Source organism: Apium graveolens, chromosome 7, assembly GCF_009905375.1.
Source record: "Apium graveolens cultivar Ventura chromosome 7, ASM990537v1, whole genome shotgun sequence".
Lineage (NCBI taxonomy): Eukaryota > Viridiplantae > Streptophyta > Magnoliopsida > Apiales > Apiaceae > Apium > Apium graveolens.
Window position 1 is genome coordinate 122,078,793 of NC_133653.1, and position 16,614 is coordinate 122,095,406.

Here is a 16,614-nt window from a genome sequence, read left to right on the forward strand (position 1 = left end):
TTTGTCACCACTGACGCATACGGAATAGACCCCGTAGTTCTCCTCCTCAAAAACCTCAGAATCCCCTGGTGTATCACCATCCCCAAATCTATATAATCACCCTGCAAAATGCCCCATAGCAGACGTGCACGTTCCACAGTAACCTCATGCTCATGCGAAGATGGCATGATTTTAGCACATGTAAAAGCGTTCCATGCACGGGAAAACCTGTTCATGCCGGATGCCGGGAACATAGAATACTCGGTGGTTGTGCCCCTCTTGATCTTCCAATATGTGTCGGGCCGACACAGAGTGGCAATAATAAGATCCAGATCAAAGTCCTCTGGAGTCTTATCATTCCAGGTATCCTGCCCCACCTTCCTCGCGGGCTGCTCAATCACGGTCCTGATAGCCTCTGCACTATACTCCACCATCCTCCCTCGCACCACAGTGAAACCATTCTTCTCGGCCCTGGTGTTCGCATAGAACTCGCGAACCACACTCATAGGCACAGCGGCTGGTGCCTCGCAAAAAGGAACCCAGCCCATCTCCAAAAGCTTACCATCGTTCCCAGATGGCAGGCACCCTCTCTCCTTAGCAATAGGCTTCGCGAGAAGCCTCGTGTACTCCTCCTCAGCCTCGGGAGTAGAAAACCTGGGCCTCACACCACTCGAAGTTGAAGAATCGGTGGCGCTGCTATCGACTTGAGTTCTTTGTCTCTTGGGTGCCATGAAAATTGATTAGAGAGAATAAGAGTTATGTTTGAGAGAAAATTTGTGTTTGAGAGTTTGTTAATTGGTGAAGAAGTTTGTGTATGGGGTGTATGTATATATAGGTAGTGAAAAGAGAATTAGATATGGAATAGAAGTGGGATTTGATTATGGGAATAATGGGAGTAATGGGTTTGATTTGGAGAGGGAATTATGGGATATGGGGGAGTAAAATTCGGTTAGGAATTGATTTTGGGACAAAATTCCCGTTTCCCCCCCTAAACTGCCTTAAACTTTTTTTCCAAAGTCGGGACACGGCGCGGGCACGCGATGGGATGGTGCGTGCGCGCGCTACTTCTGCCAAACCGGTGCGGCCGTGCGCTGTAACAACACGGGCGTGCGGTGTTTCTGTGTAAATGGCGCGACCGCGCGCTGGGACAGCGCGAGCGCGCCAGGCTTCTGTAGTCAGACCTGTATTTTTCTAATTTTTTGATTTTTTTTGTGATTTTATCTTTTCTTCTTGCTTCCTCTACTTACTAATGTACAACAAACTTGAGGTGCCTCCCAAAAAGCGCTTCTTTTACGTCGCTAGCTCGACATAGAATCTTGAGATCAAGTGGACAATAAAATGACACTAACCACCTCACGGGTTGCCGTGTCACCATAATAATGCTTCAACCGTTGACCATTTACCTTGAATATTTGGCCCGGATCATTCTCAAAAATTTCCACCGCTCCATATGGAAACACAGTTTTGATTATGAAGGGCCCTGACCATCTTGACTTCAACTTTCCAGGTAAAAGACGGAGACGAGAGTTGAATAAAAGAACTTGTTGCCCTGACACAAATTTCTTGAGCACTAGACCCCGATCGTGCCACCTCTTGACTTTCTCCTTATACATCTTGTTGTTTTCATAAGCTTGAAGTTGAAACTCGTCAAGTTCATTTAACTGAAGCATCCTCCTCTTTTCAGCTGCATCCAAGTCTACAGGCAAATGACACCCCTTACCATACACCAACTGAAATGGCGACATTCCCAATGGGGTCTTATATGTTGTTCTATACGCCCAAACAGCTTCATCAAGCTTTAAAGACCAACCCTTCCTTGATGGACATACCACTTTCTCCAAAATGAGCTTGATCTCTCTGTTAGATACTTGACCATTTGTCTGAGGATGATAAGCCGTAGCAATACGATGATTCACATTATACCTTTTTATCATAGCAGTGAACGTGTGATTGTAAAAATGCGACCCCTCATCACTGATTATGACTCTTGGAGTTCCAAACCTTGTGAATATTTGCTTATGAAGAAAATTAAGCACCACTTTTGCATCGTTTGTTGGCAACGCCTTAACTTCAACCCATTTTGACACATAATCAACTGCCAACAAGATATACTGATTGTTACAAGATGAGACAAATGGCCCCATGAAGTCAATTCCCCAGACATCGAAGACCTCAACCTCGAAAAGCACATTAAGAGGCATCTCATCCTTTTTAGACATATTACCCATACGTTGACATCGATAACATTTCAAAACGAACTGATGAACATCTTTAAACAATGTTGGCCAAAAGAAACCTGCTTGAAGAACATGAGCTGCTGTCTTTTCTCCACCATAATGTCCTCCATAAGCCGTTGAGTGGAAATTTCGCAAGATCCCCCCCGTTTTGCTGTAGGGAATACATCTCCTGATGATTTGGTCAGCTCCTTGGTGAAAAAGAAATGGCTCATCCCACATATACCACTTCACCTCATGAAGAAACTTCTTCCTTTGAGCATAAGATAAGTCGAGAGGCATGATATTACTCATAAGATAGTTCACAATGTCTGCAAACCATGGTTCTTCTTCTTGCACTCCAAACAGCTGCTCATCGGGAAAAGACTCATTTATCAATGTCTTATCCAATGAAGTAGCATTAGGATTCTCTAAATGTGAGAAATGATCAACAACTTGATTTTCAGTTCCTTTTCTATCCTTGATCTCTAGTTCAAATTCTTGGAGCAAAAGAACCCATCGAATAAATCTAGGCTTCGAGTCCTTCTTTGAGACGAGATATTGAATGGTGGCGTGATCAGTGAAAACTGTCACCTTAGTCCCAAGTAGATACGATCGAAATTTCTCAAAACCGTAGACAATAGCCAAAAGTTCTTTCTCCATAATAGTATAATTCAGTTGAGCACCATTTAGAGTCTTACTAGCGTAGTAGAATACATGAAATATATTGTTCTTTCTCTGCCCAAGAACTGCTCCAACTGCATAGTCACTTGCATCAAACATCATCTCAAAAGGCTCATTCCAATCAGGTATAGTTATGACAGGTGCTGTGATTAAAATCTTCTTCAATGTCTCAAAAGCTGCAAGGTACTTGTCATCGAATTTAAAAGGAACATCTTTCTCTAACAGACAGCACAAAGGCTTTGAAATTTTTGAGAAGTCCTTGATGAAATGCCTGTAGAAACCCGCATGACCAAGAAAACTGCGAATCCCCTTGACAGAAATAGGTGGATGAAGATTCTCAATGACCCCCACCTTGGCCTTGTCCACCTCTAGACCCTTATTAGAAACCTTGTGCCCGAGAATAATGCCTTGACATACCATAAAATGACATTTCTCCTAATTGAGAACCAGATTGGTCTCAACACACCTCTTGAGAACGTGTCCCAGATTCTGCAAGCATTTATCAAAAGAATCGCCAAAGACTGAGAAGTCATCCATGAACACCTCCACATTCTGGCTAATCATGTCAGAAAAGATGGCCATCATACATCTCTGAAATGTGGCTGGTGCACCACACAGACCAAAAGAAACTCATCTGAAGGCGAAAGTACCGTATGAACAAGTGAAGGTAGTCTTCTGCCGATCTTCTAGAGCGATACAAATCTGATTGTAACCTGAATAACCATCCAGAAGATAGTAATACTCTTGACCAGCCAACCTGTCAAGCATCTGATCAATGAAGGGTAATGGAAAATGATCCTTCCTAGTGGCTTTGTTCAGCTTCCGATAGTCCATGCAGACTCTCCATCTCGTGACTGTCTGTGTAGAAATAAGCTCATTCTTCTCATTTGCTACCACAGTAATTTCACCTTTCTTTGGCACATATTGAACCGGGCTTACCCATGAACTGTCAGAGATAGGATAGATGATCCCTGTATCTAGCCACTTCAGAATTTCCTTCTTCACTACCTCCTTCATGATAGGATTAAGTCTTCTTTGCTGCTCGACTGTAGGCTTGCTACCTTCCTCTAGCAGAATTTATGCATATAGTAAGAAGGGTTGATCTCCTTGATGTGTGCTATAGTCCATCCAATTAACGACTTGAACTCTCTCAGAATCCTCAAAAGCTTTTCCTCATCACTCCCTGAAAGGTCAGATGCAATAATAACAGGCAGAGTAGATGCATCACCTAAAAATGCATACCTCAAATGCTCAGGTAAAGGCTTAAGTTCAAGAGATGATGGTTCCACAATAGATGGTTTGAGGCGTTTAGGAGCTTTGTTCAATTCCTCCATTCCAATAGATTCGAAAGGCATATCAATCTTCCTTTTCCAGGGAGAAGCATTCAAATACTGCAATTATTCTTCACCTTCGTCATCTTCACTGTCTGAATTCCCCAATAAGGCTTTTTCTAAGACATCAGACCTTAGCAATTGATCAAGTTCCGACGTGACCACTGAATCGACCAACTCCACTTTTAAGCAATCCTCCTTATCCTTAGGAAATTATATAGCATTAAACATATTAAAAGTAACATCCTAATCTAGCACTCGTATTGTAAGCTCACCCTTCTGCACATCGATCAAGGTTTGGCTAGTTGCCAATAAAGGTCTTCCCAAGATTATGGGAATCTTCTTATCCTCCTCGAAATCAAGAATTACAAAATCAGCAGGATAGATGAGTTTATCAACCTTGACCAAGACATCCTCCACAATACCTCGTGGATATGTAATAGAACGGTCGGCCAACTGCAAAGTCATATAAGTTGGTTTGGGATCAGGTAAGTCCAACTGCTTGAAGATTGACAAAGGCATCAGATTGATGCTAGCTCCCAAGCCACATAAGCATCTGTCAAAAGACACTTTTTCAATAGTACATGGAATAGTGAAGCTTCCTGGATCTTTAAGCTTTGGAGGTAACTTCTATTGTAGCACAACACTACATTCCTCCATGAGAGCGACAGTCTCTAAATCATCTAGCTTCACCTTCCGAGATAGAATACCTTTCATAAACTTTGCATAACTAGGCATCTGCTCGAGAGCCTCAGCGAAAGGTATGTTGATATGAAGTTTCTTGAACACCTCCAGAAACTTCTTAAATTATTTGTCCAGCTTTTTCTTCTGCAGCCGCTTAGGAAAAGGCGGTGGAGGATAGATCTGTTTCTCCCCTGTATTACCCTCAATCAGAGTGTGCTCAACAATAGTCTTCCTTGGTTCCACTTCTTCATCCTGCTATTTTACTTCTTTCTCAGCCCCAGCTTCTTCAGTCAACTCTTGAGTTTGTTCGGGATTCGCAACCTTCCCAGACCTCAAAGTGATTGCCTTTACCTGCTCCTTAGCTTCCTTCTTTCCTGGCACTTCAGTATCACTAGGCAATGTACCAGGTTAACGATTTAGCAAGGCATTGGCAATTTGCCCAATTTTATTTTCTAAGGTCTTGATAAAAACAACTTGACTTTTGCACATAAGCTTCAACTCCTCTAATTCAGATATTTCATTAGCTAGTTGCAGCTGAAGTTGTTGTCATGGTGCATACTACGGTTGCTGAAAACCAGGGGGTTGTACTGCTTAGCTGGATACTGCTGATAAGGCTGTTGAAGCGCATTCTGAGCGTTGCTCCAACTGAAATTAGGATGATTGCGGTTGTTAGAATGATAGGTGGCTGGCACAGGTTGCTGCGATCGCTGGAAGTTGCTCACGAACTGAGCTGATTCACTAGAAATTGCACACTGATCAGTCTCATGGGCACCAGCACAAAGCTCACAGATAATAGTGATTTGATTAACTCTATAATTAGCCAAAGTGTCCACCTTCATTTTCAAAGCCTTAAGTTGGGCAGCGATAGCGGTTGCTGTGTCCAACTCCAGAATTCCTGCTACTTTCTCCTGAGTCAGTCTCTGGGAAGGTTTCTGGTACTCATTAGAAGCCATCAGTTCAATAAGTTCATAGGCTTCATCGTAGCTCTTAGCCCACAAGGCTCCTCGTGATGCTACATCAAGTATTGGCCTAGAAGCAGGACCCAATCCATTATAGAAGCAGTTAATAATCATCCAATTAGGCATGCCATAGTGTGGGCACTTCCTTAGCATCTCCTTATATCGATCCTAAGCCTCACACAGAGATTCTCCAGTTTGTTGCGTGAACTGGGTAAGAGCATTCCTGATTGCTGCAGTCTTCTCCATGAGGAAGAATTTAGTGAGAAACTTTTGAGCAAGATCTTCCCAAGTTGTGATAGACCCTGCTGGTAGAGAGTGTAACCAGCACTTAGCTTTATCCCTCAGATAGAATGGGAAGAGTCATAGCTTGATAGCATCTTCAGTCACATCATTGAATTTGAAAGTGTCGCAAATCTTGATGAAATCCCTGATGTGCATGTTGGGATCTTCAGTAGGAGAACCCCCAAACTGAACTGAGTTCTGTATTATCTGGATCGTGCTTGGCTTGATCTCAAAAGTGTTAGCCCTGATGGCTGGTCTGATGATGCTGGACTGAATGTCATTAATCTTAGGCCTAGAATAGTCCATCAAAGCCTTCGGATTTTCTGCTTGATCACCCATAGCTACTAGAATTGGCTCTTCAACTTTCTCTTCTTCTTTTACCTTCTTTTCTTCCTCAAAAACTTCCTTACGAACTACCACAAGTTCTTTCTCGGCTTTATCCAGTGTTCTCTTACGAGTACGCGAACACGTATGCATACACCCTCACTAGAGTACCTGAAACCAGACAAGGAACAAATAAGTAACAATGTCCGAGTCAATGAACTTTAACGACCACTGATGGAAAGCACATAAACTATAAATTAACACCGCAGGCCCCGACAGCGGCGCTAAAAACTTGTTAGTCGCTAAACATGCGCTAATAATACATACAAGTATACGAGTTCACAAGTAGTATAGAATCTTTTCTAGTTCGTTTCCTCAGAGACTGTATTGGTTAACTATCTAATTTATGCACCTAAGCAACAATGTATGGTTATTATCCAATGCTAAGATGATGATAAATTGAGATTGTTTATAACTAAGAATTACGCTAACAATTATAACTACGAGAATAAGATTGACTGAATTGATATATATGACAAATATGGGATTCTAACTTCATTAAATACTTCATTCAATAGCCTTATTATTCTTAACCTTAGCATACAATGGTGATGACACTAATCAGATAACACGAAACTGATAAACGCCAACTTTCATTGCACGAGTATCATTCTACCAGACATCCACAAAAGAGATAGAAGTTAAATAGGCACCAGTTATATTGAGACCCTATATGTTTATAGAATTTGAAAACATAACGGTTTAAGCACAAGTTATCTATCTTGATTACATAGGGCAAGTAAGATGGTTAAAATTACCTACGAATATGCATAACAAATACATAAACCTATGCTAGCATGGCAAGTTCTAAATCCTTAAATTCACTTTCGCTTCATTAAGAATTAACATGCTAACTTATAAGTTCGCGACGCTCATAAGACGAATACGCACAACCAATACTAGGATATCATACAATTACCACATACTAAGGCATCAAACAATTTAACTAAAGAAATCCATAAATAAATCCGCTAGAACCCCACGATAACAATTAGCCCATAATCGGACTCATCATCAACGTGGGTTCCGATTAAAACATGATATAAAAAACGTAGTCTTTATACGAATAAATAAAACCAAGTACAAACAAGAGTATAGGTTCAGCAAAATAAGAAACAAGCATCCAAATTACAACTCAAAACAAAGATTCACAAGAATAAACTAAATCGTCTTCGCCTTTGTTGAATTGTGCTAAAGGTCTCTTGCCGTCTTCTCCTTGCGCTCTGGTCCGTCTCTCACTTGTTATCTATTAAAAACGACCTAATATGAATATATATAGCAGCCCTCAACAATCTGGAAGCTTCCCTTTTAGAATTGTAATAGAAATAGGATTCTGAAATTCGGCCTTGGCGCGGGCGCGCGCTTTCACAGCGCGGGCGCGCCATCCTTCTGGGAAAAATTTAGATTTCTTCTTAAAACTTACTGCTTCGAGCCAGCTTTCCACGAGATTTTATTCCAACACCACCTGGATACCAAATTAGCACCAAAACAATGCTAATTCACCTGATTACCTGAATAGTGCCTGAAATGCAAAAATACTAGAAAACACATTAAAACACATAATAACTTGAGTACAAATACACCAATTCAAAGCTTATTAGAGCATAATAAAGTGTCATAAATGTCACTCAACAGAAACTTCAACGAATTTTAAAATTTTCTTCCAATCATACATTTCTTCTTCATCTTCATATGCTTTCCAATTGACTTGCATGTTAAACATGCATAACTTGTAGAATCTTCATATTGACCTCCTATTATGTTTGTTCATAGCACTCAAATTTAAAAATTAGGGCATCAATTACGCCAACTGCACACATAAGGGCGCGCCCAAGGTACTCATTGGTACTCTCGGGTCACGTCCCCAAATTTTGTTCGTTAGGCACACCTGGAGCTTCCGCATTCGCGGGTCACGATCTTCACATAGTGCGGGGCGCCCCCGTAGCTTTCGGGCTTCTCGAGTCGTGGCCTACGATTTTGTTGGTATTATGGCGCGTCTTAACAATTTTTTATTTATCGACGACACGCCTACTCCCTTTCATTTATTTACGTAATTCACCCATAACCCTACTCCACTTCGGTCACCATCTCCTTGGTTATCTTCATTGCTTTACCTCTTCAAGGATTTATTAGAACAGATTTAGCAAGGAGAGATTACTATGTCTATTGGGCATGGTGCATCGAATTCTAATATTATTCTGAGGTATCTGGAGATATTTGGATGAAGTAACAAGTAGAGTATATCTTCAGAGTAATCGGTCTTGACTGGAGGATTGGTCCGAGGATGATGTTTCAGACTTGAGAGTGAGAGCCAGAGGAAGAGACACATCATTGCTTCTGATAGGGAGAGTAAGTTCCCTTCACGTGATCTTTCTCTCCGAGTTATTAGAGATGAGATGGAGTTCTTCTTTCCGTCAAAGATTGAGTTTATTGTAACTCACACAAAGTATCTGAGGCCTTCGGAAGTATCATAACAGATTGGCTTGTTCTGACATTGCGTCGCGAGCGTCATATGCTCAGATTGGTTATGCTACAAAGTACTACATGATGGTCGAGCTCAATTTTAGTGCATCTCTTCATCCTTTATTAAGGTGTATCCTGGATCGGTTCGATGTGGCGCCTCATCAATTGTCTCTTAACAGTTGAAAGTTAGCATTATCTTTGTTCATGTTGTATGATCTTCATAAGCTTGGTGTTCCTATTGCGATGGAGATCGCTTATTTCTTTAGTCTTCATCCTTATCACAAGTTGTTAGTTTAACTTAGATGTTTGTAAGTCTCTCTAAATTATCTTCCATTTAGCGTCAGAGAGAGTGATTGCTATATTTTTTTTCTTGTGAGGACTTTAGTTCTGATACTCTTGTTATGGAAAATAATCTTAGGAAGATTAGAGTTCTCCACCCCGACATGGGTTTGAAATGCAAGAAAGAAGTTTTTGTCAAGAAAATGAATGATGTATATTTCTCAAAGGAGCTTCCCTCTTCCTCTGGTAGGTGCTAGGCGTGCCCGATGGGGTGCACACTTTCGGGGATTGCCCTAGGGGGTGCACACCCTCGTGGTGTACCTCCTAAGAATAAAAGCCTTTGACATTATTCTCACATTCCTTGTTGTTTTAACTTTACTTATGTTTTTATATATGAATGCTTGTCATCCCCAATTTCTTCTTCACTTAGATACTCGTGCTATGCATCTGCTCTCTTTCTATATTTTCTTCATCCGCATCGATACATGCATCTCTACCTTGTGTGCTTTATTTATGTCTGACATGCCATGTATTAATTGATCTTACTCCTTGGGAAGAAACTTGATCTTAGCTTGGACGTCGTAGTTATTTTAGGCAATATGGAGAAGTGCAAGGTTCAAGCTTAGATCACCGATGGGATTCTTGAAAAACTATCCCAACAACGATTTCATTTACTTTGATGCGGAGAAATTATCACACGTCAAATTGGCCACCGCCATGTTTAGACCTTGGCACGCCTGTCATAATAAAAAGAATGGTAGGAGTCGTAGCCGAGGCATCTGGTGTTTTTGAGACTTAGGATGTTATTATTTCCATGGATGATGTTCCTTCCACCGTGAGTTTTTCTGTTCCGGACTAACTTTTCTTCACCCCTCGAGCATAGGGGTGTGCTTGCTAGGCCCTCTACGTCTTATTTTCTTTTACATATGCTTTGTTCTGACTTCCACTTTTACCTTAGATTATTTTCATCTTGCAAAAATCAACCAACAAATGGACTAGTAAATAAAATGAGGTAACTCCATAAATCCTCCCCTGGGGGGACCTTCTCCGGGCGCGCCATGAGAGGTGTATGGCTCCTTCGGGAGGATTTGCACCTTCTTGCATATCCGGGAGTTATTCTTGATAACTTTTGAAATTAAAACAAGAAGATGGGTGAACTCGTAGATCAAACAACTTGATTTAATAATCTTCAATATTGGAGGAGGACCCCCCAAGGTACGCCCTAGGGGTGATGTAGCTTCATAGGGAAGCTTTGCATCTCATTTCATGCTTGAACGTCATTATATTATCCTTGTTAATCATCTTAAAGTTCAATAATGAAATAACTAAAATACTTATGAAAAAAAATTAATGACAAAAGAATCTCCTTATTAGGGGAGCACCCCTTGGGTGCGCCCTAAGGGATGTAAGGCTCCTTTGGGAGTCTTCGTGCCTCCTTACATGCTTGGACGCTCTTCTCTTTATTTTTTTAATCTTTTAACGATTGAAAATATGTTTGCAAATGAACTTGTGAATAAAGTCGTAATCCGAAAAATTTTCTTTTTCGGATGAGACCCCCTGGGCGCGCCCCAGGGGCGTGCAGCTTTTTTGCGAAGCTTCACGCCTTCTTGCTTGATTGAAAGACATTTTTCCTCTTCGCGTGTTCGAAAATTATCTTCAACTTTTATGTGAATTTTCCTTTATATTTCATGTTTTGAAATAAAATAATAACGTGAATTGATCTTCTTGCCTTGAAATAAAAAACTTCAAAATTTAATCAATGATTCACATTGCACTCTAGCTTGTGCACTACCCCTAGGCTAGGAGGAATTTTATTGTTTCTAGTCTACTATTCAGGATAAGCCCTACTATAATATCTACAAATAAGTGAGTAAAGGGCCGAAGTCAGGCCTTGTTTTAAGAATCTCCATTTATTGTTCATGGAGCTAGCGTCGTATAAGCTAAGCAACATACCTAATTCGAGATTAAATCCCCACTCCATCTTCTCACCCTCGGGCTTTTGAGTTGATTCTCCCATCTTCTTTATCATACTATTTACCAAAATCATCTCCGATGGGGTATACTTCACTGCAGATTGGAATTGAGTTAAGAACATCCCCTTCATTTATTCCCATGATGAAATTATCTCAAGTCCCAACTTTTGGAGCCAAAGTTGAGTGTTATCTCTGAAAGTTTCCATCAATAGCCCACATCTCGCTAAATCTTGCACCTGTTATACATCCATCTCAATATTGAACCTTTCCAAAACCTCTGCCGAATCATAATTTCCACAAAAGCGTAAGTCATGGGTGGTATTCTTATATCATGTGGGTTAGGGTGCCTCCCTAACCACTAAGGTGAACGGTGATGTAGTTTGTATAGAGGCCATAATCTTCCCACCCTGACATTTTCTACTCCAGGTACATTCTGAATGTTAGGTTATGGCAAAAATGCAGGTGTTGGTACCACTTGAGTTTGAGTGTGCATGACAACTTGTGGTTGTGGTGGCATGACAACTTGTGGTTGAGGTGTGACTCCTTGCGGCTGTGGTGGTGCAACGCCTTGCGACTGTGGTGGCATCACTACTTGTGATTTAGGTTGTGTAAAGTTCTGATCATTGATCCATTTTTTTCTTGTTGATCATTGATTTTCTCCTCGTGGTCTTCTTCCATTAATGGCAATGAGGTTGTGTATATCTCCACTCCTCCATCATTGTGATATGTGATGCCTTGAGTATCGCCTCTACTTCCCCATCTTTTTTTCCTACGGCTAATGTCCTCGGTTCTTTCCATTTTCTTCTATACTCAAAGCTCCTTTGCATTTATTCAGGATGAGGGTATTCACTACCGCGAGGCCTTTCTTCTCTTATGAGGGATGTATCCATACACCCATGAATCCTTACTTCATGTCGATCTCCATTCTTTTACGACTCCATAATTAGCATCTTCAGATCTTTGTCACTTAATTGGATGCGAAGACTCTCCTTCAAACAAGATAGCCTCATTCGTTGTTTCTCAATATTCAAATCACCGTGATGGATCTCGCTATCAGTACATCCCGAGAGATGTGCATGTAGGACTACCCTTCACTCTTGATTTGGCTCCGGTTGAAGCCATTGTTCATCATATAAGATTTCTACAATTGGAACATCTTTAATGTATTGCAAACGAAAGGGTGTTACCCCCTGAAAATGGTTATCACGGGATTAATGATCTTCTATGTTTTTCCATAATCTTCATTGGATTTAATATTATTAGACTGCTTCGAGGAGAGATGCTTGTAAGAGTGGCGTTTTCCTCTCTTCTTCCCTCTATCTTCAATATAACTTAGTCCTCCATATGGTGAGTTCTTCTTTTAGCTTTAGAAACATCCAACTATGAGGTTTAAGCGTAAAAGTTCAATGTTCGTCCTTAATCGCAGGACTTCACGGATAATGTACCTCCTCGGATAAGGATAACAATTCGCTACCAGCTGTTTCCTTTGATTATGAACGCTAGTATAGCAACAGTTCACATCAAGTGTCAGACGCATCCTTAGCTTGTAGTTATCAGTTTTCCGAATAGCCTGCCATTTTTTGGCATGTTTAAGCCCCCTTCGAGTTTTCAGGACTTCTTTGTTACGATCAATTTCCTCCTAATAATCTCCCTGAGTATTTTCAATTTTCTGATAGCCTTTCCCTTGCTCGTAATATGAGCTTCCTTGATTTTATCGTGGAGGAGCATGTTCGTCATCACAAAGTTTATTCCTCTTTTTAGGAAGTAAGTCGGTGCGTAAAGGGCGATATTCCTTATATTGATTTTTATTCATTCGCGTTTTTTGAAATCAACATCCTTAGATCTTCATCATCAAATTTCTTACCCAAACAGGTTTTATATGAGAAAATGAAGATCCTTCTTGATTTTTCCAAATTTTCAAGTTGCTAGGTTGAACTTCCTTGAGTTCATCATCAATTATTTTTTCTTCAGAATGGTACCTTCGAGGGTGATGCTGGATTTCGCTACTTTTGATTAGGCCTAAGATGCTCCTGAAGTGCTTTAAAGAATCTTCCATCCGATGGAGTTGTTACAGTAAACCATCACTGTTGAAGCATAATAGTGGTTGTTTATCCTCATGTTTTTTGAAACATCCATCTTCTTATCGCTGAAAGCGTACATCATCCCGCCATTTGAAGAGTTCATCCTCATATCGCTTAAAACGTACATCATCTTGATGTTTGAAGCGTTTATCTTTATGCCGCTTAAAGCGTATATCGTCATGCTATTTAAAGCGTTCATCCTCATGTCTCTTAAAGTGTATATCATACTTATAGTTGTAGCCATTGTCGCGAAAGTTTCTACCATTGTTAGTCATCTTTTCCTCTTAAGATTTGATTTGATTCAAGCCCCTTCTTCTAGCAACAATTTGTTAACGGAGGAATTTACTTAACAAAGATTTGAGGTTCGCGGCTATAATCAAGATCTGCAGCGGTGGTCGGTGATCGAAGAAATCAGCGAAGTGCGTTGATTTGTGCTTAAACAATGGCCGAGATTACTAGGGTTTATATTTTCCTTCTCAGAGCTCTCAAACATGTACCGTCACAATGTGCCTACGTACCTTATTTTATAGAGGATCAATCCTGATGTAGTTCTTGGGGAATAAGAAACCTAGGAGGACCTCACTTCTCATTTTGTGGCCCAATAGGAGTTGCTGAACAAATTTCCTATTATAACTCGAACATTACTTTTCCATAGGAGTTCTCGGTGATGCGGCCTAGTCACAAAGCCCAAGGCTCGGTTATGACATCAGAACTTTACAAATAAGGAATCTCCCCATCCGGTGGATATCTCATACGTTACCGCTATCTTAATCGATCATAATTGCAGGTATAACCATGAATTACCGTAAATGCTCAGGCGCATATTTACCCCCCGATGAGGATAAACCACCAGACTACATGACAAGTGATCCCAAGCGTATATGTTTAAATTGTGAGATAATCCCAAAGTCTCCCGACGAGGACAACCTATCGAATGCAGAGACATGGCTCTCAAAGCACAAAGTAAGTGTTAATAAACGTTCCCCTATGAGGACAATCCGCAAGACTATAGAATGACACCTTCAATATGATTTCCGAGACAAAGGGCTTCCGGAAGCCCTCTTTCCTTCTTCGGGCGGACCCTAAGAAGGTTGGAGTCCTCCGGAGGCTCCTCCGGATGCTCAGGGCACGCCTTAGGCATGAGAGAGCTCCTCCAGGTCTCCTTCTCTTTGCTTGTATATTTCTATATTTTATTTACTTCCCATTTAAGTTATGCGAGTAACCTCCTTGCTAATCCTTGTTAATTATTCATCTTGCATTGTGGAGCGGCCACCCCGTGCGACCATATAGCACGAGGCGCGCTCTAAAAGGGTCGGGGACATTCCCCCGAAGTCCGTTTTATTCCTTGCTTCTTGATGGCTTTAATATTTCCCTTATCTTAAAAATATCTTTTGTGGAATCTTTCATCAAGACTTGTACGTCATCGTCATCTTCTACTATGGCGGTCGTCGTAGTGGACATCTCACGCCTCCTTTACTATGGTTGATGTAAGCTTCTGATGTAATGATCGTCGTACAACTTCATGTAGAACTTCATCAATCAACGTCATAATTTCTTATCATTGATAGTTGTCGCAAACATTCCTATACCGGGCTAGCCCCGTATAGGGCGCGCCCGGGGCTCCGAATATACATTCTCCAGAGCTTGTCCTTCTTCTTCCTTGAAGATGATCCGACCCATTTCCTTCAAAACCTGATAAATTACCCATGATATTTTTATGGAATAACACGTATCTTAATGCAATGAGATTTTTCAGTTAAGAAGTATTTCATTAAATTTTTGTATAGTCTAGTGGCATCAACTTGCAACATATGCAATAAAAATTATATTGCTTCTTTCCCAGCCAGTTTGTAATGCCAATTTATCCCCCTCTTTGTTATAAACCATGTATGGCATACTCTTTTTGATACACAATAGCTAAGAAGTTCGAGAAGACAACACACAACCACTATATTATATATGGCCTTTGGTAACAAAATTTTGCGGTGTTACTAGCAAAAATTTACCACATTACAAAAAAACTAGCCAATGGTTAGAGCATCTCTAACGCGGTTAGCCAAAATGACTGGCTAAAATAATATAAAATAACGGTTGGCTAAAATTTGTTGAATCTGTAAGCTAATGTGCTCCAATGGAGTTAGCTATAATGATCGGCGTATGTAAAAATAATAATATTTTATTATTTTGAACATAAATTTTCAATATAATTAAATTTTAATAAATTAAATTAATAATAATTGATAAATAAATGTGATTACATATTTTTAAAATATAATTAAATAATTATATATTACATATATACATTTTTGAATACATATACTCCTATGCTCAATGTTTGCCCACACTTAAATTAAGCCCTAACTTGAAACTAAAATAAATTAAAAACAAATGAAATCAAAATAGCTTGCAATTAAAATGGCTGGTGGAGACAGGAAGAAAAGTGAGGGAGAGATGATGTGGCAATCCTTACAGGTCTGTAAGTATCAATAAATATATCCAAGCAGATGGCAAAGACTATAATTAATTTTCTAAAGGCAATCATCCATTGGGGAGGTAAATTTTTGAGTGATTGGTTATTATTAGAACTATTAATGTGCCAGCTAGAGCTTTTACCTAAGGGCAACACAATGTTGGGGATGCTCTTAAATTTTTTTAAATGTTACTACTAATATCATTTGGTGTTACCATAGCTAAAATTGGGTATCTATGGTAACATTTAAATCAGTGTTATCGTTGGCGTTAAAAAACTGTAACTAAAACCGAAATGTTTAGGCGGGCATTTGTATAATTACATGGGTGGGGGTGAAATTTTTTTTTAAAAAAAAAGAAATAAGAGACTTGGGGGGAAATTAAATAACCTTACTACTTGTCCTAAAACTAAAAAAAAGCTCTTAGACATTGTGTCCTAAATCACTCACAAAAACACTCTCATTCACAAAAACACTTTCACTCTCAATCACTCACTCACTCACTATCTGTCGGATTTCGAATCGGGCTAGGGTTTGGAATCACACTCTTAATTAGGCTTGGAATCGAGTCTTCAACTACCACACTCTCAAGTTGGATTTAGAGTGGGGGTAATTGGGTTTGTGCATTGAACGGGTCTTCAGTTAGGGTTTCGAATTGGGGCAATTGGTGTTCAACTCTTAAACTCTCAGTTGATTTCTGATTTGGGGCTTTGAGCAATCGGGTTTCTTCGTCATATCTAATCAGGAAGAGCTCTCAGGACTCAATAAAAACTATGTACTACAATCATGTAAACTTTATATTATATTATAAAATGATTATTAGCATAATAGAAA

At 40.1% G+C, this 16,614-nt stretch overlaps 1 non-coding gene across 1 annotated transcript; it reads left to right on the top strand.

Annotated features, from left to right (window-relative positions):
* Nucleotides 1–5,974: 5,974 nt before the first annotated feature.
* On the top strand, nt 5,975–6,081 carry LOC141675316 (small nucleolar RNA R71). Its single transcript, XR_012555974.1, has one exon. It is a non-coding gene; the product is annotated as a small nucleolar RNA R71 (small nucleolar RNA).
* Nucleotides 6,082–16,614: the final 10,533 nt, after the last annotated feature.